Raw genomic sequence first — 27479 nt, 5'->3', positions numbered from 1 at the left:
GGTTTGGTATTAGAAGCATTGAGATATATCTCATGCTATCGGAAGGGTCTCAGGATTGGATTGGGAAGGAGTTGGATATCACATCTCATGTTATAGGAAGGGTCTCAGGATTGGAATGGGAAGGCATTGGATATCACATCTCATGTTATAGGAAGGGTCTCAGGTTTGTTATTAGAAGCATTGAGATATCACATCTCATGTTATAGGACAGTCTAAGGTTTGGTATTAGAAGCATTGAGATATCACATCTCATGGTATAGGACGGGTCTCAGGATTGGAATGGGAAGGAGTTGGATATCACATCTCATGCCATAGGAAGGGTCTCAGGATTGGAATGGGAAGCAGTTTGATATCACATCTCATGCCATAGGAAGGTTTCAGGTATGGTAGAAGCATTAAGATATCACATCTCATGCTATCAGAAGGGTCTCAGGATTGGATCGGGAAGGAGTTGGATATCCCATCTCATACTATAGGAAGGGTCACAGGTTGGAATTGGAAGGAGTTGGATATCACATCTCATGCTATCGGAAGGGTCTCAGGATTGGATTGGGAAGGTGTTGGATATCACATCTCATGTTATAGGAAGGGTCTCAGGATTGGATGGAAGAGTTGGATATCACATCTCATGCCATAGGAAGGGTCTCAGGATTGGAATGGGAAGGAGTTTGATATCACATCTCATGCCATAGGAAGGTCCCAGGTATGGTAGAAGCATTAAGATATCACATCTCATGCTATCAGAAGGGTCTCAGGAATGGATCGGGAAGGAGTTGGATATCCCATCTCATGCTATAGGAAGGGTCACAGGTTGGAATTGGAAGGAGGTGGATATCACATCTCATGCTATAGGAAGGGTCTCAGGTTTGGTAGAAGCATTGAGATATCACATCTCATGCTATAGGAAGGGTCTCAGGATTGGAATGGGAAGGAGTTTGATATCACATCTCATGCCATGGGAAGGTCTCAGGTTGGCTAGAAGCATTAAGATATCACATATCATGCTATCGGAAGGGTCTCAGGATTGGATTGGGAAGGAGTTGGATATCACATCTCATGTTATAGGAAGGGTCTCAGGATTGGATGGGAAGAGTTGGATATCACATCTCATGTTATAGGAAGGGTATCAGGATTGGAATGGAAAGGACTTTTATATCACATCTCACGCTATAGGGAGGGTCTCCGGTTTGGTATTAGAAGCATTGAGATATCACATCTCATGCTATTGGAAGGGTCTCAGGATTGGATGGGAAGAGTTGGATATCATATCTCATGCTATAGGAAGGGTCTCAGGTTTGGTAGAAGCATTGGGATATCACATCTCATGCTATAAGAAGGGTCTCAGGATTGGAATGGGAAGGAGTTGGATATCACATCTCATGCTAAAGGAAGGGTCTCAGGTTTGGAAGGGGAAGGATTTGGATATCACATCTCAAGTTATAGGACGGGTCTGTGGTTTGGTATTAGAAGCATTGAGATATCATATCTCATGCTATTGGAAGGGTCTCAGGATTGGATTGGGAAGGAGTTGGATATCACATCTCATGTTATAGGAAGGGTCTCAAGATTGGAATGGGAAGGACTTGGATATCACATCTCATGTTATAGGAAGGGTCTCAGGTTTGTTATTAGAAGCATTGAGATATCACATCTCATGTTATAGGACAGTCTCAGGATTGGTATTAGAAGCATTGAGATATAACATCTCATAGTAGGACGGGTCTCAGGATTGGAATGGGAAGGAGTTGGATATCACGTCTCATGCTATAGGGAGGGTCTCAGGTTTGATATTAGAAGCATTGAGATATCACATCTCATGCTATCGGAAGGGTCTCAGGATTGGATTGGGAAGGAGTTGGATATCACATCTCATGTTATAGGAAGGATCTCAGGTTTGGTATTAATAGCATTGAGATATCACATCTCATGCTATAGGAAGGGTCTCAGGTTTGGTATAAGCATTGGGATAGCACATCTCATGCTATAGGAAGGGTCTCAGGATTGGAATGGGAAGGAGTTGGATATAACATCTCATGCTAAAGGAAGGGTCTCAGGTTTGGAAGGGGAAGGATTTGGATATCACATCTCAAGTTATAGGACGGGTCTGTGGTTTGGTATTAGAAGCATTGAGATATCATATCTCATGCTATCGGAAGGGTCTCAGGATTGGATTGGGAAGGAGTTGGATATCACATCTCATGTTATAGGATGGCTCTCAGTTTTGTTATTAGAAGCATTGAGATATCAGATCTCATGTTATAGGACAGTCTCAGATTTGGTATTAGAAGCATTGAGATATCATATCTCAGGGTATAGGACTGGTCTCAGGATTGGAATGGGAAGGAGTTGGATATCACATCTCATGCTAAAGGAAGGTTCTCAGGTTTGGAAGGGGAAGGATTTGGATATCACATCTCAATTTATAGGACGGGTCTGTGGTTTGGTATTAGAAGCATTGAGATATCATATCTCATGCTATCGAAAGGGTCTCAGGATTGGATTGGGAAGGAGTTGGATATCACATCTCATGTTATAGGATGGGTCTGTGGTTTGCTATTAGAAGCATTGAGATATCATATCTCATGCTATCGGAAGGGTCTCAGGATTGGATTGGGAAGGAGTTGGATATCACATCTCATGTTATAGGACAGTCTCAGGTTTGGTATTAGAAGCATTGAGATATAACATCTCATAGTAAAGGACGGGTCTCAGGATTGGAATGGGAAGGAGTTGGATATCACATCTCATGCTATAGGAAGGGTCTCAGGATTGGAATGGGAATGAGTTTGATATCACATCTCATGCCATGAGAAGGTCTCAGGTTTGCTAGAAGCATTAAGATATCACATCTCATGCTATCAGAAGGGTCTCAGGATTGGATTGGGAAGGAGTTGGATATCGCATCTCATGCTATGGGAAGGGTCACAGGTTGGAATTGGAAGGAGTTGGATATCACATCTCATGTTATAGGAAGGGTATCAGGATTGGAATGGGAAGGACTTTATCACATCTCACGCTATAGGGAGGGTCTCAGGTTTGGTATTAGAAGCATTGAGATATCACATCTCATGCTATCGGAAGGGTCTCAGGATTGGATTGTGAAGGAGTTGGATATCACATCTCATGTTATAGGAAGTTTCTCAGGATTGGATGGGAAGAGTTGGATATCACATCTCATGTTATAGGAAGGGTATCAGGATTGGAATGTAAAGGACTTTGATATCACATCTCACGCTATAGGGAGGGTCTTAGGTTTGGTATTAGAAGCATTGAGATATCACATCTCATGCTATTGGAAGGGTCTCAGGATTGGATTGGGAAGGAGTTGGATATCACATCTCATGTTATAGGAAGGGTCTCAGGATTGGATGGGAAGATTTGGATATCACATCTCATGCTATAGGAAGGGTCTCAGGTTTGGTATTAGAAGCATTGAGATGTCACATCTCATGTTATAGGACAGTCTCAGGTTTGGTATTAGAAGCATTGAGATATCATATCTCATGGTATAGGACGGGTCTCAGGATTGGAATGGGAAGGAGTTGGATATCAAATCTCATGCTAAAGGAAGGGTCTCAGGATTGGATTGGGAAGGAGTTGGATATCACATCTCATGTTATAGGAAGGGTCTCAGGATTGGAATGGGAAGGAATTGGATATCACATCTCATGTTATAGGAAGGGTCTCAGGTTTGTTATTAGAAGCATTGAGATATCACATCTCATGTTATAGGACAGTCTAAGGTTTGGTATTAGAAGCATTGAGATATCACATCTCATGGTATAGGACGGGTCTCAGGATTGGAATGGGAAGGAGTTGGATATCACATCTCATGCCATAGGAAGGGTCTCAGGATTGGAATGGGAAGGAGTTTGATATCACATCTCATGCCATAGGAAGGTCTCAGGTATGGTAGAAGCATTAAGATATCACATCTCATGCTATCGGAAGGGTCTCAGGATTGGATCGGGAAGGAGTTGGATATCCCATCTCATGCTATAGGAAGGGTCACAGGTTGGAATTGGAAGGAGTTGGATATCACATCTCATGCTATCGGAAGGGTCTCAGGATTGGATTGGGAAGGTGTTGGATATCACATCTCATGTTACAGGAAGGGTCTCAGGATTGGAATGGGAAGGAGTTGTATATCATATCTCATGCTATAGGAAGAGTCACAGGTTGGAATTGGAAGGAGTTGGATATCACATCTCATGCTATCGGAAGGGTCTCAGGATTGGAATGGGAAGGAGTTGGATATCACATCTGATGCTATAGGGTGGGTCTCAGGTTTGATATTAGAAGCATTGAGATATCATATCTCATGCTATCGGAAGGGTTTCAGGATTGGATTGGGAAGGAGTTGGATATCACATCTCATGTTATAGGAAGGGTCTCAGGATTGGATGGGAAGAGTTGGATATCACATCTCATGCTATAGGAAGGGTCTCAGGTTTGGTAGAAGCATTGGGATATCACATCTCATGCTATAGGAAGGGTCTCAGGATTGGAATGGGAAGGAGTTGGATATCACATCTCATGATAAAGGAAGGGTCTCAGGTTTGGTAGAAGCATTGGGATATCACATCTCATGCTATAGGAAGGGTCACAGGTTGGAATTGGAAGGAGTTGGATATCACATCTCATGCTATCGGAACGGTCTCAGGATTGGATTGGGAAGTAGTTGGATATCGCATCTCATGTTATAGGAAGGGTCTCAGGATTGGATGGGAAGAGTTGGATATCACATCTCATGCTATAGGAAGGGTCTCAGGTTTGGTAGAAGCATTGGGATATCACATCTCATGCTATAGGAAGGGTCTCAGGATTGGAATGGGAAGGAGTTGGATATCACATCTCATGATAAAGGAAGGGTCTCAGGTTTGAAAGGGGAAGGATTTGGATAACACATCTCAAGTTATAGGACGGGTCTGTGGTTTGGTATTAGAAGCATTGAGATATCATATCTCATGTTATAGGAAGGGTGTCAAGATTGGAATGGGAAGGACTTGGATATCAGATCTCATGTTATAGGAAGGGTCTCAGGTTTGTTATTAGAAGCATTGAGATATCACATCTCATGTTATAGGACAGTCTCAGGTTTGGTATTAGAAGCATTGAGATATAACATCTCATAATATAGGACGGGTCTCAGGATTGGAATGGGAAGGAGTTGGATATCACATCTCATGCTATAGGAAGGGTCTCAGGATTGGAATGGGAAGGAGTTTGATATCACATCTCATGCCATGGGAAGGTCTCAGGTTTGCTAGAAGCATTAAGATATCACATCTCATGCTATCAGAAGGGTCTCAGGATTGGATTGGGAAGGAGTTGGATATCGCATCTCATGCTATGGGAAGGGTCACAGGTTGGAATTGGAAGAAGTTGGATATCACATCTCATGTTATAGGAAGGGTATCAGGATTGGAATGGGAAGGACATTATCACATCTCACGCTATAGGGAGGGTCTCAGGTTTGGTATTAGAAGCATTGAGATATCACATCTCATGCTATCGGAAGGGTCTCAGGATTGGATTGTGAAGGAGTTGGATATCACATCTCATGTTATAGGAAGGGTCTCAGGATTGGATGGGAAGAGTTGGATATCACATCTCATGTTATAGGAAGGGTATCAGAATTGGAATGTAAAGGACTTTGATATCACATCTCACGCTATAGGGAGGGTCTTAGGTTTGGTATTAGAAGCATTGAGATATCACATCTCATGCTATTGGAAGGGTCTCAAGATTGGATTGGGAAGGAGTTGGATATCACATCTCATGTTATAGGAAGGGTCTCAGGATTGGATGGGAAGATTTGGATATCACATCTCATGCTATAGGAAGGGTCTCAGGTTTGGTATTAGAAGCATTGAGATATCACATCTCATGTTATAGGACAGTCTCAGGTTTGGTATTAGAAGCATTGAGATATCATATCTCATGGTATAGGACGGGTCTCAGGATTGGAATGGGAAGGAGTTGGATATCACATCTCATGCTAAAGGAAGGGTCTCAGGTTTGGAAGGGGAAGGATTTGGATATCACATCTCAATATATAGGATGGGTCTGTGGTTTGGTATTAGAAGCATTGAGATATATCTCATGCTATCGGAAGGGTCTCAGGATTGGATGGGGAAGGAGTTGGATATCACATCTCATGTTATAGGAAGGGTCTCAGGATTGGAATGGGAAGGAATTGGATATCACATCTCATGTTATAGGAAGGGTCTCAGGTTTGTTATTAGAAGCATTGAGATATCACATCTCATGTTATAGGACAGTCTAAGGTTTGGTATTAGAAGCATTGAGATATCACATCTCATGGTATAGGACGGGTCTCAGGATTGGAATGGGAAGGAGTTGGATATCACATCTCATGCCATAGGAAGGGTCTCAGGATTGGAATGGGAAGGAGTTTGATATCACATCTCATGCCATAGGAAGGTCTCAGGTATGGTAGAAGCATTAAGATATCACATCTCATGCTATCGGAAGGGTCTCAGGATTGGATCGGGAAGGAGTTGGATATCCCATCTCATGCTATAGGAAGGGTCACAGGTTGGAATTGGAAGGAGTTGGATATCACATCTCATGCTATCGGAAGGGTCTCAGGATTGGATTGGGAAGGTGTTGGATATCACATCTCATGTTATAGGAAGGGTCTCAGGATTGGATGGAAGAGTTGGATATCACATCTCATGCCATAGGAAGGGTCTCAGGATTGGAATGGGAAGGAGTTTGATATCACATCTCATGCCAAGGAAAGGTCTCAGGTATGGTAGAAGCATTAAGATATCACATCTCATGCTATCGGAAGGGTCTCAGGAATGGATCGGGAAGGAGTTGGATATCCCATCTCATGCTATAGGAAGGGTCACAGGTTGGAATTGGAAGGAGGTGGATATCACATCTCATGCTATAGGAAGGGTCTCAGGTTTGGTAGAAGCATTGAGATATCACATCTCATGCTATCGGAAGGGTCTCAGGAATGGATCGGGAAGGAGTTGGATATCCCATCTCATGCTATTGGAAGGGTCTCAGGATTGGATTGGGAAGGAGTTGGATATCACATCTCATGTTATAGGAAGGGTCTCAGGATTGGATGGGAAGATTTGGATATCACATCTCATGCTATAGGAAGGGTCTCAGGTTTGGTATTAGAAGCATTGAGATATCACATCTCATGTTATAGGACAGTCTCAGGTTTGGTATTAGAAGCATTGAGATATCATATCTCATGGTAAAGGACGGGTCTCAGGATTGGAATGGGAAGGAGTTGGATATCACATCTCATGCTAAAGGAAGGGTCTCAGGTTTGGAAGGGGAAGGATTTGGATATCACATCTCAATATATAGGATGGGTCTGTGGTTTGGTATTAGAAGCATTGAGATATATCTCATGCTATCGGAAGTGTCTCAGGATTGGATTGGGAAGGAGTTGGATATCACATCTCATGTTATAGGAAGGGTCTCAGGATTGGAATGGGAAGGAATTGGATATCACATCTCATGTTATAGGAAGGGTCTCAGGTTTGTTATTAGAAGCATTGAGATATCAGATCTCATGTTATAGGACAGTCTAAGGTTTGGTATTAGAAGCATTGAGATATCACATCTCATGGTATAGGACGGGTCTCAGGATTGGAATGGAAAGGAGTTGGATATCACATCTAATGCCATAGGAAGGGTCTCAGGATTGGAATGGGAAGGAGTTTGATATCACATCTCATGCCATAGGAAGGTCTCAGGTATGGTAGAAGCATTAAGATATCACATCTCATGCTATCGGAAGGGTCTCAGGATTGGATCGGGAAGGAGTTGGATATCCCATCTCATGCTATAGGAAGGGTCACAGGTTGGAATTGGAAGGAGTTGGATATCACACCTCATGCTATCGGAAGGGTCTCAGGATTGGATTGGGAAGGTGTTGGATATCACATATCATGTTACAGGAAGGGTCTCAGGATTGGAATGGGAAGGAGTTGTATATCATATCTCATGCTATAGGAAGGGTCACAGGTTGGAATTGGAAGGAGTTGGATATCACAACTCATGCTATCGGAAGGGTCTCAGGATTGGAATGGGAAGGAGTTGGATATCACATCTGATGCTATAGGGTGGGTCTCAGGTTTGATATTAGAAGCATTGAGATATCATATCTCATGCTATCGGAAGGGTTTCAGGATTGGATTGGGAAGGAGTTGGATATCACATCTCATGTTATAGGAAGGGTCTCAGGATTGGATGGGAAGAGTTGGATATCACATCTCATGCTATAGGAAGGGTCTCAGGTTTGGTAGAAGCATTGGGATATCACATCTCATGCTATAGGAAGGGTCTCAGGATTGGAATGGGAAGGAGTTGGATATCGCATCTCATGATAAAGGAAGGGTCTCAGGTTTGGTAGAAGCATTGGGATATCACATCTCATGCTATAGGAAGGGTCACAGGTTGGAATTGGAAGGAGTTGGATATCACATCTCATGCTATCGGAAGAGTCTCAGGATTGGAATGGGAAGGAGTTGGATATCACATCTGATGCTATAGGGAGGGTCTCAGGTTTGATATTAGAAGCATTGAGATATCATATCTCATGCTATCGGAAGGGTCTCAGGATTGGATTGGGAAGTAGTTGGATATCACATCTCATGTTATAGGAAAAGTCTCAGGATTGGATGGGAAGAGTTGGATATCACATCTCATGCTACAGGAAGGGTCTCAGGTTTGGTAGAAGCATTGGGACATCACATCTCATGCTATAGGAAGGGTCTCAGGATTGGAATGGGAAGGAGTTGGATATCACATCTCATGATAAAGGAAGGGTCTCAGGTTTGAAAGGGGAAGGATTTGGATATCACATCTCAAGTTATAGGACGGGTCTGTGGTTTGGTATTAGAAGCATTGAGATATCATATCTCATGTTATAGGAAGGGTCTCAAGATTGGAATGGGAAGGACTTGGATATCAGATCTCATATTATAGGAAGGGTCTCAGGTTTGTTATTAGAAGCATTGAGATATCACATCTCATGTTATAGGACAGTCTCAGGTTTGGTATTAGAAGCATTGAGATTTAACATCTCATAATATAGGACGGGTCTCAGGATTGGAATGGGAAGGAGTTGGATATCACATCTCATGCTATAGGAAGGGTCTCAGGATTGGAATGGGAAGGAGTTTGATATCACATCTCATGCCATGGGAAGGTCTCAGGTTTGCTAGAAGCATTAAGATATCACATCTCATGCTATCAGAAGGGTCTCAGGATTGGATTGGGAAGGAGTTGGATATCGCATCTCATGCTATGGGAAGGGTCACAGGTTGGAATTGGAAGGAGTTGGATATCACATCTCATGTTATAGGAAGGGTATCAGGATTGGAATGGGAAGGACTTTATCACATCTCATGCTATAGGGAGGGTCTCAGGTTTGGTATTAGAAGCATTGAGATATCACATCTCATGCTATCGGAAGGGTCTCAGGATTGGATTGTGAAGGAGTTGGATATCACATCTCATGTTATAGGAAGGGTCTCAGGATTGGATGGGAAGAGTTGGATATCACATCTCATGTTATAGGAAGGGTATCAGGATTGGAATGTAAAGGACTTTGATATCACATCTCACGCTATAGGGAGGGTCTTAGGTTTGGTATTAGAAGCATTGAGATATCACATCTCATGCTATTGGAAGGGTCTCAGGATTGGATTGGGAAGGAGTTGGATATCACATCTCATGTTATAGGAAGGGTCTCAGGATTGGATGGGAAGATTTGGATATCACATCTCATGCTATAGGAAGGGTCTCAGGTTTGGTATTAGAAGCATTGAGATATCACATCTCATGTCATAGGACAGTCTCAGGTTTGGTATTAGAAGCATTGAGATATCATATCTCATGGTATAGGACGGGTCTCAGGATTGGAATGGGAAGGAGTTGGATATCACATCTCATGCTAAAGGAAGTGTCTCAGGTTTGGAAGGGGAAGGATTCGGATATCACATCTCAATATATAGGATGGGTCTGTGGTTTGGTATTAGAAGCATTGAGATATATCTCATGCTATCGGAAGGGTCTCAGGATTGGATTGGGAAGGAGTTGGATATCACATCTCATGTTATAGGAAGGGTCTCAGGATTGGAATGGGAAGGAATTGGATATCACATCTCATGTTATAGGAAGGGTCTCAGGTTTGTTATTAGAAGCATTGAGATATCACATCTCATGTTATAGGACAGTCTAAGGTTTGGTATTAGAAGCATTGAGATATCACATCTCATGGTATAGGACGGGTCTCAGGATTGGAATGGGAAGGAGTTGGATATCACATCTCATGCCATAGGAAGGGTCTCAGGATTGGAATGGGAAGGAGTTTGATATCACATCTCATGCCATAGGAAGGTCTCAGGTATGGTAGAAGCATTAAGATATCACATCTCATGCTATCGGAAGGGTCTCAGGATTGGATCGGGAAGGAGTTGGATATCCCATCTCATGCTATAGGAAGGGTCACAGGTTGGAATTGGAAGGAGTTGGATATCACATCTCATGCTATCGGAAGGGTCTCAGGATTGGATTGGGAAGGTGTTGGATATCACATCTCATGTTATAGGAAGGGTCTCAGGATTGGATGGAAGAGTTGGATATCACATCTCATGCCATAGGAAGGGTCTCAGGATTGGAATGGGAAGGAGTTTGATATCACATCTCATGCCATAGGAAGGTCCCAGGTATGGTAGAAGCATTAAGATATCACATCTCATGCTATCAGAAGGGTCTCAGGAATGGATCGGGAAGGAGTTGGATATCCCATCTCATGCTATAGGAAGGGTCACAGGTTGGAATTGGAAGGAGGTGGATATCACATCTCATGCTATAGGAAGGGTCTCAGGTTTGGTAGAAGCATTGAGATATCACATCTCATGCTATAGGAAGGGTCTCAGGATTGGAATGGGAAGGAGTTTGATATCACATCTCATGCCATGGGAAGGTCTCAGGTTTGCTAGAAGCATTAAGATATCACATATCATGCTATCGGAAGGGTCTCAGGATTGGATTGGGAAGGAGTTGGATATCACATCTCATGTTATAGGAAGGGTCTCAGGATTGGATGGGAAGAGTTGGATATCACATCTCATGTTATAGGAAGGGTATCAGGATTGGAATGGAAAGGACTTTTATATCACATCTCACGCTATAGGGAGGGTCTCCGGTTTGGTATTAGAAGCATTGAGATATCACATCTCATGCTATTGGAAGGGTCTCAGGATTGGATGGGAAGAGTTGGATATCATATCTCATGCTATAGGAAGGGTCTCAGGTTTGGTAGAAGCATTGGGATATCACATCTCATGCTATAAGAAGGGTCTCAGGATTGGAATGGGAAGGAGTTGGATATCACATCTCATGCTAAAGGAAGGGTCTCAGGTTTGGAAGGGGAAGGATTTGGATATCACATCTCAAGTTATAGGACGGGTCTGTGGTTTGGTATTAGAAGCATTGAGATATCATATCTCATGCTATTGGTTGGGTCTCAGGATTGGATTGGGAAGGAGTTGGATATCACATCTCATGTTATAGGAAGGGTCTCAAGATTGGAATGGGAAGGACTTGGATATCACATCTCATGTTATAGGAAGGGTCTCAGGTTTGTTATTAGAAGCATTGAGATATCACATCTCATGTTATAGGACAGTCTCAGGATTGGTATTAGAAGCATTGAGATATAACATCTCATAGTAGGACGGGTCTCAGGATTGGAATGGGAAGGAGTTGGATATCACGTCTCATGCTATAGGGAGGGTCTCAGGTTTGATATTAGAAGCATTGAGATATCACATCTCATGCTATCGGAAGGGTCTCAGGATTGGATTGGGAAGGAGTTGGATATCACATCTCATGTTATAGGAAGGCTCTCAGGTTTGGTATTAATAGCATTGAGATATCACATCTCATGCTATAGGAAGGGTCTCAGGTTTGGTATAAGCATTGGGATAGCACATCTCATGCTATAGGAAGGGTCTCAGGATTGGAATGGGAAGGAGTTGGATATAACATCTCATGCTAAAGGAAGGGTCTCAGGTTTGGAAGGGGAAGGATTTGGATATCACATCTCAAGTTATAGGACGGGTCTGTGGTTTGGTATTAGAAGCATTGAGATATCATATCTCATGCTATCGGAAGGGTCTCAGGATTGGATTGGGAAGGAGTTGGATATCACATCTCATGTTATAGGATGGCTCTCAGTTTTGTTATTAGAAGCATTGAGATATCACATCTCATGTTATAGGACAGTCTCAGATTTGGTATTAGAAGCATTGAGATATCATATCTCAGGGTATAGGAATGGTCTCAGGATTGGAATGGGAAGGAGTTGGATATCACATCTCATGCTAAAGGAAGGGTCTCAGGTTTGGAAGGGGAAGGATTTGGATATCACATCTCAATTTATAGGACGGGTCTGTGGTTTGGTATTAGAAGCATTGAGATATCATATCTCATGCTATCGAAAGGGTCTCAGGATTGGATTGGGAAGGAGTTGGATATCACATCTCATGTTATAGGATGGGTCTGTGGTTTGCTATTAGAAGCATTGAGATATCATATCTCATGCTATCGGAAGGGTCTCAGGATTGGATTGGGAAGGAGTTGGATATCACATCTCATGTTATAGGACAGTCTCAGGTTTGGTATTAGAAGCATTGAGATATAACATCTCATAGTAAAGGACGGGTCTCAGGATTGGAATGGGAAGGAGTTGGATATCACATCTCATGCTATAGGAAGGGTCTCAGGATTGGAATGGGAAGGAGTTTGATATCACATCTCATGCCATGGGAAGGTCTCAGGTTTGCTAGAAGCATTAAGATATCACATCTCATGCTATCAGAAGGGTCTCAGGATTGGATTGGGAAGGAGTTGGATATCGCATCTCATGCTATGGGAAGGGTCACAGGTTGGAATTGGAAGGAGTTGGATATCACATCTCATGTTATAGGAAGGGTATCAGGATTGGAATGGGAAGGACTTTATCACATCTCACGCTATAGGGAGGGTCTCAGGTTTGGTATTAGAAGCATTGAGATATCACATCTCATGCTATCGGAAGGGTCTCAGGATTGGATTGTGAAGGAGTTGGATATCACATCTCATGTTATAGGAAGTTTCTCAGGATTGGATGGGAAGAGTTGGATATCACATCTCATGTTATAGGAAGGGTATCAGGATTGGAATGTAAAGGACTTTGATATCACATCTCACGCTATAGGGAGGGTCTTAGGTTTGGTATTAGAAGCATTGAGATATCACATCTCATGCTATTGGAAGGGTCTCAGGATTGGATTGGGAAGGAGTTGGATATCACATCTCATGTTATAGGAAGGGTCTCAGGATTGGATGGGAAGATTTGGATATCACATCTCATGCTATAGGAAGGGTCTCAGGTTTGGTATTAGAAGCATTGAGATATCACATCTCATGTTATAGGACAGTCTCAGGTTTGGTATTAGAAGCATTGAGATATCATATCTCATGGTATAGGACGGGTCTCAGGATTGGAATGGGAAGGAGTTGGATATCACATCTCATGCTAAAGGAAGGGTCTCAGGTTTGGAAGGGGAAGGATTTGGATATCACATCTCAATATATAGGATGGGTCTGTGGTTTGGTATTAGAAGCATTGAGATATATCTCATGCTATCGGAAGGGTCTCAGGATTGGATTGGGAAGCATTGGGATAGCACATCTCATGCTATAGGAAGGGTCTCAGGATTGGAATGGGAAGGAGTTGGATATAACATCTCATGCTAAAGGAAGGGTCTCAGGTTTGGAAGGGGAAGGATTTGGATATCACATCTCAAGTTATAGGACGGGTCTGTGGTTTGGTATTAGAAGCATTGAGATATCATATCTCATGCTATCGGAAGGGTCTCAGGATTGGATTGGGAAGGAGTTGGATATCACATCTCATGTTATAGGATGGCTCTCAGTTTTGTTATTAGAAGCATTGAGATATCACATCTCATGTTATAGGACAGTCTCAGATTTGGTATTAGAAGCATTGAGATATCATATCTCAGGGTATAGGACGGGTCACAGGATTGGAATGGGAAGGAGTTGGATATCACATCTCATGCTAAAGGAAGGGTCTCAGGTTTGGAAGGGGAAGGATTTGGATATCACATCTCAATTTATAGGACGGGTCTGTGGTTTGGTATTAGAAGCATTGAGATATCATATCTCATGCTATCGAAAGGGTCTCAGGATTGGATTGGGAAGGAGTTGGATATCACATCTCATGTTATAGGATGGGTCTGTGGTTTGCTATTAGAAGCATTGAGATATCATATCTCATGCTATCGGAAGGGTCTCAGTATTGGATTGGGAAGGAGTTGGATATCACATCTCATGTTATAGGACAGTCTCAGGTTTGGTATTAGAAGCATTGAGATATAACATCTCATAATATAGGACGGGTCTCACGATTGGAATGGGAAGGAGTTGGATATCACATCTCATGCTATAGGAAGGGTCTCAGGATTGGAATGGGAAGGAGTTTGATATCACATCTCATGCCATGGGAAGGTCTCAGGTTTGCTAGAAGCATTAAGATATCACATCTCATGCTATCAGAAGGGTCTCAGGATTGGATTGGGAAGGAGTTGGATATCGCATCTCATGCTATGGGAAGGGTCACAGGTTGGAATTGGAAGGAGTTGGATATCACATCTCATGTTATAGGAAGGGTATCAGGATTGGAATGGGAAGGACTTTATCACATCTCACGCTATAGGGAGGGTCTCAGGTTTGGTATTAGAAGCATTGAGATATCACATCTCATGCTATCGGAAGGGTCTCAGGATTGGATTGTGAAGGAGTTGGATATCACATCTCATGTTATAGGAAGTTTCTCAGGATTGGATGGGAAGAGTTGGATATCACATCTCATGTTATAGGAAGGGTATCAGGATTGGAATGTAAAGGACTTTGATATCACATCTCACGCTATAGGGAGGGTCTTAGGTTTGGTATTAGAAGCATTGAGATATCACATCTCATGCTATTGGAAGGGTCTCAGGATTGGATTGGGAAGGAGTTGGATATCACATCTCATGTTATAGGAAGGGTCTCAGGATTGGATGGGAAGATTTGGATATCACATCTCATGCTATAGGAAGGGTCTCAGGTTTGGTATTAGAAGCATTGAGATGTCACATCTCATGTTATAGGACAGTCTCAGGTTTGGTATTAGAAGCATTGAGATATCATATCTCATGGTATAGGACGGGTCTCAGGATTGGAATGGGAAGGAGTTGTATATCACATCTCATGCTAAAGGAAGGGTCTCAGGTTTGGAAGGGGAAGGATTTGGATATCACATCTCAATATATAGGATGGGTCTGTGGTTTGGTATTAGAAGCATTGAGATATATCTCATGCTATCGGAAGGGTCTCAGGATTGGATTGGGAAGGAGTTGGATATCACATCTCATGTTATAGGAAGGGTCTCAGGATTGGAATGGGAAGGAATTGGATATCACATCTCATGTTATAGGAAGGGTCTCAGGTTTGTTATTAGAAGCATTGAGATATCACATCTCATGTTATAGGACAGTCTAAGGTTTGGTATTAGAAGCATTGAGATATCACATCTCATGGTATAGGACGGGTCTCAGGATTGGAATTGGAAGGAGTTGGATATCACATCTCATGCCATAGGAAGGGTCTCAGGATTGGAATGGGAAGGAGTTTGATATCACATCTCATGCCATAGGAAGGTCTCAGGTATGGTAGAAGCATTAAGATATCACATCTCATGCTATCGGAAGGGTCTCAGGATTGGATCGGGAAGGAGTTGGATATCCCATCTCATGCTATAGGAAGGGTCACAGGTTGGAATTGGAAGGAGTTGGATATCACATCTCATGCTATCGGAAGGGTCTCAGGATTGGATTGGGAAGGTGTTGGATATCACATCTCATGTTACAGGAAGGGTCTCAGGATTGGAATGGGAAGGAGTTGTATATCATATCTCATGCTATAGGAAGGGTCACAGGTTGGAATTGGAAGGAGTTGGATATCACATCTCATGCTATCGGAAGGGTCTCAGGATTGGAATGGGAAGGAGTTGGATATCACATCTGATGCTATAGGGTGGGTCTCAGGTTTGATATTAGAAGCATTGAGATATCATATCTCATGCTATCGGAAGGGTTTCAGGATTGGATTGGGAAGGAGTTGGATATCACATCTCATGTTATAGGAAGGGTCTCAGGATTGGATGGGAAGAGTTGGATATCACATCTCATGCTATAGGAAGGGTCTCAGGTTTGGTAGAAGCATTGGGATATCACATCTCATGCTATAGGAAGGGTCTCAGGATTGGAATGGGAAGGAGTTGGATATCACATCTCATGATAAAGGAAGGGTCTCAGGTTTGAAAGGGGAAGGATTTGGATATCACATCTCAAGTTATAGGACGGGTCTGTGGTTTGGTATTAGAAGCATTGAGATATCATATCTCATGTTATAGGAAGGGTGTCAAGATTGGAATGGGAAGGACTTGGATATCAGATCTCATGTTATAGGAAGGGTCTCAGGTTTGTTATTAGAAGCATTGAGATATCACATCTCATGTTATAGGACAGTCTCAGGTTTGGTATTAGAAGCATTGAGATATAACATCTCATAATATAGGACGGGTCTCAGGATTGGAATGGGAAGGAGTTGGATATCACATCTCATGCTATAGGAAGGGTCTCAGGATTGGAATGGGAAGGAGTTTGATATCACATCTCATGCCATGGGAAGGTCTCAGGTTTGCTAGAAGCATTAAGATATCACATCTCATGCTATCAGAAGGGTCTCAGGATTGGATTGGGAAGGAGTTGGATATCGCATCTCATGCTATGGGAAGGGTCACAGGTTGGAATTGGAAGGAGTTGGATATCACATCTCATGTTATAGGAAGGGTATCAGGATTGGAATGGGAAGGACTTTATCACATCTCACGCTATAGGGAGGGTCTCAGGTTTGGTATTAGAAGCATTGAGATATCACATCTCATGCTATCGGAAGGGTCTCAGGATTGGATTGTGAAGGAGTTGGATATCACATCTCATGTTATAGGAAGGGTCTCAGGATTGGATGGGAAGAGTTGGATATCACATCTCATGTTATAGGAAGGGTATCAGGATTGGAATGTAAAGGACTTTGATATCACATCTCACGCTATAGGGAGGGTCTTAGGTTTGGTATTAGAAGCATTGAGATATCACATCTCATGATATTGGAAGGGTCTCAGGATTGGATTGGGAAGGAGTTGGATATCACATCTCATGTTATAGGAAGGGTCTCAGGATTGGATGGGAAGATTTGGATATCAAATCTCATGCTATAGGAAGGGTCTCAGGTTTGGTATTAGAAGCATTGAGATATCACATCTCATGTTATAGGACAGTCTCAGGTTTGGTATTAGAAGCATTGAGATATCATATCTCATGGTATAGGACGGGTCTCAGGATTGGAATGGGAAGGAGTTGGATATCACATCTCATGCTAAAGGAAGGGTCTCAGGTTTGGAAGGGGAAGGATTTGGGTATCACATCTCAATATATAGGATGGGTCTGTGGTTTGGTATTAGAAGCATTGAGATATATCTCATGCTATCGGAAGGGTCTCAGGATTGGATGGGGAAGGAGTTGGATATCACATCTCATGTTATAGGAAGGGTCTCAGGATTGGAATGGGAAGGAATTGGACATCACATCTCATGTTATAGGAAGGGTCTCAGGTTTGTTATTAGAAGCATTGAGATATCACATCTCATGTTATAGGACAGTCTAAGGTTTGGTATTAGAAGCATTGAGATATCACATCTCATGGTATAGGACGGGTCTCAGGATTGGAATGGGAAGGAGTTGGATATCACATCTCATGCTATAGGAAGGGTCTCAGGATTGGAATGGGAAGGAGTTTGATATCACATCTCATGCCATAGGAAGGTCTCAGGTATGGTAGAAGCATTAAGATATCACATCTCATGCTATCGGAAGGGTCTCAGGATTGGATCGGGAAGGAGTTGGATATCCCATCTCATGCTATAGGAAGGCTCACAGGTTGGAATTGGAAGGAGTTGGATATCACATCTCATGCTATCGGAAGGGTCTCAGGATTGGATTGGGAAGGTGTTGGATATCACATCTCATGTTATAGGAAGGGTCTCAGGATTGGATGGAAGAGTTGGATATCACATCTCATGCCATAGGAAGGGTCTCAGGATTGGAATGGGAAGGAGTTTGATATCACATCTCATGCCATAGAAAGGTCTCAGGTATGGTAGAAGCATTAAGATATCACATCTCATGCTATCGGAAGGGTCTCAGGAATGGATCGGGAAGGAGTTGGATATCCCATCTCATGCTATAGGAAGGGTCACAGGTTGGAATTGGAAGGAGGTGGATATCACATCTCATGCTATAGGAAGGGTCTCAGGTTTGGTAGAAGCATTGAGATATCACATCTCATGCTATAGGAAGGGTGTCAGGATTGGAATGGGAAGGAGTTTGATATCACATCTCATGCCATGGGAAGGTCTCAGGTTTGCTAGAAGCATTAAGATATCACATATCATGTGTTAGGCAGAAACCTGTGCAGTTCCCTTGGGGAACACTGCAAAAGATTTAAGACTACAGGTATAGCAGTAAACCCACTTGGTAGCAGTCTGCACCACCCAGATTTACCTGGTAGCTGTGGCTGAGCAGTCAGACTTCCCTCAAGAAGAGTTAGGCAGTATGCAAAGTATACACAATATGTACTCAGACACAATAGCACAAGCAAACACTGACCAGGGCTTGGTTTCAAAAGTATATAGTTATTTATTTTTTTAAGAACACATAAGTTGAAAACACTCTAGCAAAGTATAGTAAAAACACTTAAAACACAGTTGGCCTCATTACGACCCAGGCGGTAAGTTACCGCCTGGGCCGTGACTTTACCACCATGGCGTAAACTACGTTTACGCCATGGTGGTTGGCGGACTTACCGCCCCATTCCGAGGTCGGCGGGGCGGTAAGTCCCCAATCCCCATTTACCCTTCCCCATTCCCATTTTTGCCCCATAGGGCATAATGGGAGTGGGGAAGGCGTTAATTACGCCACCGTAAATTACGGTGGCGTAATTAACTCCATGGTCCCTTAGCGCCATGGATTTTAACACCCGCTAAAAGCAGGTGTAAAAAGCGCCATGGCGCTAAGGGACCCCGTAATTGGCGGTAAGGGGTCGGCGCAGCTAACGCTGGCGCTAACCCCTTACCGCCAGGGTCGTAATGAGGCCCAGTTATAATGAAAGCAGTTTCAACCCTTACTCCTATCTAGACAACTCTAAGTTAACTCCACATAATTAAAACAGAGGTGAGCGCTTAACGTTAGATGACACTCTAGTAGGTTTAAGGAAGGGATAAAAAGAAACAGAAATGGGTTAAACACACCACTCTAAGGTCCAGAACACTTGCAATAGGCTCAAAGAAGCACAAAGTCACAGGTGAGCAAAAGTCACTAGGCAGGGCCCACTCTTAGAGTAGCCGGAGCGAAAATGTGCCCAAGATCACACTGTTATTAGGGATTCAAAGTCTTGCAAGGAGTTAGAAAGAGTTTAGAGTGGGTTAGAAGTTTAGCCAGGGTATTCCAGGCACTCCCAGGTTCGAAAGCCGGGGGCTAAATCTACCCCGTACAGTCGGTGGCAAGGGAAGCCAGGCGGAACACGGTACCTTAAGCGGAAAGGATCCTCCAGCGGTGGCAGTTGTTCCAGGCAGTGGCAGCAAGGCTCGACGTCGGTCAGGGGAGAAGAAGTTCTCGCAGAAGAGCAGAAGAAGAAGGTCGTTGCACTGCCCGGGAAGAAACCAGCCGCGGAGTCCTCCGGTCAAAGGGTTGTACCGACTTTCGTGGTTGGGGTAAAAAGTGGTGGGGTTCCGGTTGCCGGGGTGCTTGGCACTGGCAAGGCGGCCACGAGATACCTCGAGAAGCGAAAAGAAGGTGAAAACTGGTTGTCCCCACCAGTCAAGGGAAGGAGCCACTCCGTTAAGAGTTCTCCTCGGTCGTCTGGAAAAGTGGTGAGACGGTTCAGCAGGGCTCCACCGGGTGGTGTCGTCGAAGCAGGTCGGCTCAGCTCTTCCCTCGTCGGATTCTTGGTCCTGTGGCGACTTCTAAAGTTCCAGTCCCCAAAGCCCTGCTTTTATGCAGCAAACCCCCATTCACCCAGCCTAGCTGTCACTCAAACATGCTAAGTGGTGAGCCGGCCGGCTCACCACTTGGGCCAATCAGGACGGAGTGCGACTTGAGTTACCAAGGTAACTCAGTCCAGGGTGCCTAAATCCCCCTCCACCCCTCCTAAGTACCCCAGACAGAGTGGCACCACTTTGGAGGGCTTCTGTGGAGAAGCCCGCCAAAAGTGGAACAAAGGGCTCCACTTTGGGTCAGAGTTACAGAGGCGAACGCCAACGCCATTTTAGAATCAAGTTTTGGCAAAAAGTCCCAACCGGAGTCATAATAATAAATATATAAACCGGCGGTATGTTTAAGGCTACCGTAAATAAATAATTAAATGTGTTAGCCTAAAACAATGGGAAATCCCATAGGAAAATATTCGCGGTTGAATATAAAACGTAGTTTCCACTGCCACCAGCCAAAACTCGATCAGGGGGGACGGAGACGTGCCCCCTCGACTAACAGACCCTGGGCCAATCGAATTGCCCCAGCCAGTACGTCCACAATATGATGGTTTGTACTGGTTCTGTTCAGGATTCAAGACTAGCAAAGTCTTTGGTGACTTTACATGCCCTGGGAGACAGTAGTCAGTCCCAGGGTATGGAGTCTATGTTGGGGAGTCCCTAGGACACCCCTGGGTCACGGCACAGAGGGTGCTGTGTAACCCACATCACAAAAATACATGAGGCCCTATGGAGTAAAAGACCCCATAGCCCATTCAACACAAGGTTTAACCAAGAAAACACACTTCAACATGTCCAAGAGTGAGGGTAAAAGAGTCCCACTCTTGGCAGGAGAAAAAAAAGAAACCCCAGAAATCCAGCAAAGCTGCTGGGGGACTCACTAGGTAGGGAAATTCAGCCTAAACAGAGAATTCTCCCTAACACTCGCCCCCCCCAGACTAAGGGACAGGAGGATTTAATCCACTCCTGGATGAACCTCATACCTCTAGTCGATGATATACATCCTAGAGAGTCCATCAGCATTTTGATGGTGACACCCTGACCTGTGCTCAATGGTGAAATCAAACCCTTGCAGGCAGATTGACCATCTCAATAGTTTTGGATTTTCCCCTTTCATTTGCATTAACCATCTCAAGGGTTGGTGGTCAGTCTGAATAACAAAAGTAGAACCATACAAGTATGGCCTAAACTTCTTCAGTGCCCACACAATAGCAAAGCATTCTCTTTCGATAGTTGCCCACCTTGTCTCAGGATCCTTCAGTTTTCTACTGATGAAGCAAATGGGGTGCTCCCTACCCTTCTCATCCAGTTGGCTTAGAACTGCACCTATACCTACATTGGAAGCATCAGTTTGTACAATGAAAGGTTGGTGGTAGTCAGGAGCTCTCAAGACTGGAGCTTGGCAAAGAGCTCTCTTCAGTTTTTCAAAGGCCTGATTGCACTCCTCATTCCATTTTACCTTTTTAGGGAATTTGGGAGAGGAGATTACATTCAGTGGAGAAGCTATGGTCCCATAGTTCTCAATGAAATTCCTGTAATATCCAGTGAGGCCTAGAAAAGCTCTCACTTGGGTTTGAGTAGTTGGTGTTGTCCAATTTTGCACAGCTTCAATCTTGCTGGGCAAAGGCCTTATTTCTCCACCTCCTACCTCATGTCCAAGGTAGACCACTTTACTTTGACCAATCTGGCACTTACTGGCTTTGATTGTCAAATGGGCCTGTTCCAGAGCCTGCAACACATGTCCTAGGTGGGTCACATGTTCTTCCCAGGAGTGGCTGAAGACTGCAATGTCATCCAAGTATGCCATGCAGAAGTCTTCCATCCCAGCCAGAACCTGGTTCACCATCCTTTGGAATGTGGCAGGTGCATTTTTTAGTCCAAAAGGCATGACCTTAAACTGGTACAAGCCAACTGGGGTTGAAAATGCAGTTTTCTCCTTGGCATGGTCTGTCAGGGCTATTTGCCAATAGCCTGACGTCAGGTCAAATGTGCTGAGGTACTTGGCTGCACCAAGTTTATCCACCAACTCATCTGTCCTGGGCAAAGGGTGGGCATCAGTCTTGGTGACTGCATTTAGAGCTCTATAGTCCACACAGAATCTCAAGTCTTTGGATCCTGCCTTTGGTACTAACACAACTGGGCTAGACCATGGACTAGTAGAGGGCTCTATTACCCCGAGATCAAGCATCTTCTTGACCTCTCCTTTGATGTGGGTTCTGACGTGTTCTGACATTCTGTATCCTCTGCTTTTGACTGGCAGACAGTCACCAGTGAGTATCTCATGCTGACCCCAAGGGGTCAAGCCTGATGACAGTGAGAACAGGGAGGCAAACTGATTTAACATAGATTTGCACTCCTCTTGTTGCTCAGGTGTCAGGTCTGAAGAGAGATTGACTCCTTCAACTTTTTCGTCTAAAGGCACACCTCTGAGGAGATCAGGGAGAGATTCACTCTCTTCTTCCTCTGCAGCTGAAGCTAGAAGCAAGGCTCCTACATCAGGTCTGGAGATGTATGCTTTTAGTCGGTTGGTGTGGAAGACTCTAGGAGCTTCCCTGGGTCTGCCCAGATCCACCAGATAGTTGACCTCTCCAAGTTTTCCCACAATCTTGAAGGGTCCCATCCATTTGTCTTGCAAGGCCCTCTGCCTTGTTGGGAGCATAACTAGAACTAGCTGGTCTTGAGTAAACTCAACCATGTTAGCCTTCTGGTCGTGCCAATGTTTGACCAGAGCTTGACCAGCTTTCAAGTTGTCACTTGCTTCTGCCATCATGTGTGACATTCTCCTCCGGAGACCTATCACATAGTCAGTCACTCTGACTGGCTTGAGGGGAGGAGCACCTTCCAATCCCTCCTTAATCAGGGCCAATGGACCTCTGACTGGATGGCCATAGAGAAGCTCAAAGGGAGAATAACCTACTCCCTCCTGAGGGACTTCTCTATAAGCAAAGAGAAGGCATGGCAGTAGAAGGCCCCACTTTTTCTTAAGGGGTTCTTCTAAAGCACCTATCATGCTCTTCATGGTTCTGTTAAACCTTTCAACCAACCCGTTTGTCTGAGGGTGGTAAGCGGTTGAGAACTTGTAGGTAACTCCACAGGTTTTCCACATGGCTTTCATGTAGTGGGACATAAAGTTTGACCCTCTGTCAGAGATTACCTCCTTAGGAAACCCAACCCTGGTAAAAATACCGAGGAGGGCCTTAGCCACAGCCGGAGCTGTAACAGTCCTCATAGGAATTGCCTCAGGGTACCTAGTAGCATGGTCTACTACAACAAGGATAAACCTGTTGCCTGAGGAGGTTGGAGGATCAAGGGGACCAACAATATCAATCCCTACCCTCTCAAATGGGACTCCCACAACTGGGAGAGGCACTAAAGGTGCCACATTCTTGGAACCAACCTTACCAGAAGTCTGGCAGGTATGGCAGCTCTTACAATATCTATCTACTTCAGCCCCCATCTTTGGCCAATAAAAGTAGAGTGAGAGCCTTTCCTTGGTCTTCTTGAAACTCAAGTGACCAGCCAAAGGTATCTCATGGGCTAGTTGTAAGAACTGTTGTCTGTTCTCTTGTGGGACTACAAGGCGTTTGTAGTCTCCAGGTTCAGACTCAGTGGGTTCACTGTAGAAGAGGCCATCTTCCCAGTGTAACCTATACTTCCCAGGCTCTTGCCCATCAGCTTGAGAAGCTGCCTGGTGGCGGAGACCCTCCAGAGTTGGACATTCTCTTTGCCCCTTACGAAAAGCTGCCCTGCTAGGCCCACCTTCTGCCAGTAAAGACTGCAGCTCAGGATGGTCCTCAGGGTCCAAATCTCCAATAAGGTTGGGGCCTCCTTCTAGCTCTTCCTCAGAGTCTAGCTCAACCACACAGGGTGGTACCTCCCTCTCAGCCTCAGCTGGAGGTGGAGTTACAGGTGTAACTTTGGACAACCTAGGGGAAGTCCTTGTTGGAAGCACTGGGGTGCTTGCTGCTGGCTTTTTCCTAGGAGTCTTGGGTTGCCCCTTTGCTCCTGATCTGGTAGTTACTGCAGTAAGTTGCTCCAGTGGGAGAGGAGTGATTTCTGTCATCATCTCCTGAGATAACCCTCTCAGGGTTTTCTCTCTTGCAGGTTTTGTGAGTTCCTGTAACCTTTTGCTAGGGGGTCTGGGGGTATGAGATACAACTCCAAGAGCTTTGAGGTCATTACCCAACAGAACCCTACCTGGCACTTCACATTGTACACTGACAGGTATTTTTACAGCCATATCATTACATTGGATGAGAACTGGTAACTGGGGACACATCTGCACCGGCCCACCAGCTAACTTGGTGAGGCATTTGGGTGCCTTAGCAACATCCTCTGCCTTGAAAAATGATTCATCCACCACAGTTATGCTGGCTCCAGTGTCCCTAATGGCAGGAGTCTCCTGACCATTCACCTGGACACTGTCCTTATAATACTCTTTAGTATTATCTGGGATAGAGTTATAGACATCTATATTCTGTTGTTCCCACAACCCCAGAGAGACTAAAGAAACACTAGCTGAGACTCCAGTGGGTTCATCAGCTAGTAATAGAAAGTTTCCACTTGCCATATGTACTTCCTCTTCTGGAGCGAAGGCTAAGGAGGCAAGCTGGACCCCTGAAGGTTTACCCTTACATCTGGGATCTCCTTTCACATGGTCAGTAGCCTTACAAACAAAGCATGAGCCAAAGGCTCGCTGGAATGGAGGCTTGTTCTGACCTCCTTCTGGTCTGGGACCAGGAGGTACACTAGCCTGATTTGGTTTCCCTGGTGGCTTACCCTTATAGTTTTGTTTGGGGCCCTCTTTGGAATTTGTAGTATTAGAATTCTCTTTAGAGTCCTTTTTAGACTGTTTCTCCCCATCCTTCTTCTGAGTGGCCCCAGAATCCTTGTGAGTGGCCCTGTTGGCAACCCACAAGTCAGCAGCCTTAGCTAGCTTCCGGGAATCCAATTCCCTGGAATCAGCCAAGTGTTGTCTGAGCTCAGGAGAGCAGGCATCATAAATAGTCTCCAACATAAACAAATTCTTCATACCTTCATAAGTGTTCACCTTGTAACCCTTAATCCATCCCTCTAAGTTTTTCAAACATTCATTCACCCAGGTAGCCCAAGGGGTACCATCATGCTTTTTGAGGCTCCTAAACCTCTTAAGATACTGGGAAGGGGTCTTCCCAAACCTAGCTATCAAAGCTAGTTTCACACATTCATAGTCCTTCCTATCCTCCTCCCCCATCTCCATTACCACATCAGTTGCAACAGGGGGAAGCCTAGAGAACAACCAGGTGAGTAAGTCATTTCCTGTGATGTTCTGGAGCCCATGATTATATTCAAACAGAGACAACCAATCCAACACATCCAACTTAGGCTCATACATACCAACCAATTCTTTAGGCATCCGGGGTCTTTTAGGACTGGAACTTCTAGAGGAGCCAGAGAGAGAAGCATTCTCAACAGATAATTTCTTCATTTCTAAGTCATACTTGAGCTCCATTTCCCTTAGCCTTAGTTCTTTGTCAGTTTGAGCATTAAGTTTCTTATACTCCAATTCTAGTTTCATTTTCTCCAGTTCAAAGTATTGAGGACTAAATGTGGGACCTGGTAAAGGTCCAGTAGGTACAGCAGGTAGAGCAGGCAGAGGCCTAGGGGGGACAGTCACAACAGCCTCACCCTCCTCTTCTGACTCTTCCTCAGAATCATCAACATTTTGCTCCATGTTAATTTCAATACTGTCATCTACAGTTACTGGAGTGGTAGGGTCCTCTGAACCATCACCCAGGCTTTGGTTAGCTAACAATCTTTCAATCAGCTCCATTTTCTTGCCCTTAGTCAGGAGATCCTTATGTTTACAGAGCACTCTTAAACAATCAGCAGTTTTGGCTGCAAGGGACTCTTGACTATAGCTTTCTATAACTGACATGTTAGCGGATTACTTTTACAGTGCTAAACTTTGTGGTTAGTTGCACTAAGGTATCTAAAGCACAATAAAATGTATACTCAATACAGATCCCACCGCTGTACACCAGTGTTAGGCAGAAACCTGTGCAGTTCCCTTGGGGAACACTGCAAAAGATTTAAGACTACAGGTATAGCAGTAAACCCACTTGGTAGCAGTCTGCACCACCCAGATTTACCTGGTAGCTGTGGCTGAGCAGTCAGACTTCCCTCAAGAAGAGTTAGGCAGTATGCAAAGTATACACAATATGTACTCAGACACAATAGCACAAGCAAACACTGACCAGGGCTTGGTTTCAAAAGTATATAGTTATTTATTTTTTTAAGAACACATAAGTTGAAAACACTCTAGCAAAGTATAGTAAAAACACTTAAAACACAGTTATAATGAAAGCAGTTTCAACCCTTACTCCTATCTAGACAACTCTAAGTTAACTCCACATAATTAAAACAGAGGTGAGCGCTTAACGTTAGATGACACTCTAGTAGGTTTAAGGAAGGGATAAAAAGAAACAGAAATGGGTTAAACACACCACTCTAAGGTCCAGAACACTTGCAATAGGCTCAAAGAAGCACAAAGTCACAGGTGAGCAAAAGTCACTAGGCAGGGCCCACTCTTAGAGTAGCCGGAGCGAAAATGTGCCCAAGATCACACTGTTATTAGGGATTCAAAGTCTTGCAAGGAGTTAGAAAGAGTTTAGAGTGGGTTAGAAGTTTAGCCAGGGTATTCCAGGCACTCCCAGGTTCGAAAGCCGGGGGCTAAATCTACCCCGTACAGTCGGTGGCAAGGGAAGCCAGGCGGAACACGGTACCTTAAGCGGAAAGGATCCTCCAGCGGTGGCAGTTGTTCCAGGCAGTGGCAGCAAGGCTCGACGTCGGTCAGGGGAGAAGAAGTTCTCGCAGAAGAGCAGAAGAAGAAGGTCGTTGCACTGCCCGGGAAGAAACCAGCCGCGGAGTCCTCCGGTCAAAGGGTTGTACCGACTTTCGTGGTTGGGGTAAAAAGTGGTGGGGTTCCGGTTGCCGGGGTGCTTGGCACTGGCAAGGCGGCCACGAGATACCTCGAGAAGCGAAAAGAAGGCGAAAACTGGTTGTCCCCACCAGTCAAGGGAAGGAGCCACTCCGTTAAGAGTTCTCCTCGGTCGTCGGGAAAAGTGGTGAGACGGTTCAGCAGGGCTCCACCGGGTGGTGTCGTCGAAGCAGGTCGGCTCAGCTCTTCCCTCGTCGGATTCTTGGTCCTGTGGCGACTTCTAAAGTTCCAGTCCCCAAAGCCCTGCTTTTATGCAGCAAACCCCCATTCACCCAG

The sequence above is a fragment of the Ambystoma mexicanum genome, chromosome 14, assembly GCF_040938575.1.
Source record: "Ambystoma mexicanum isolate Mex_15411 chromosome 14, UKY_AmexF1_1, whole genome shotgun sequence".
NCBI lineage: Eukaryota > Metazoa > Chordata > Amphibia > Caudata > Ambystomatidae > Ambystoma > Ambystoma mexicanum.
The sequence above is the reverse complement of the archived record's forward strand: the minus strand, read 5'-3'. Positions refer to the sequence as shown.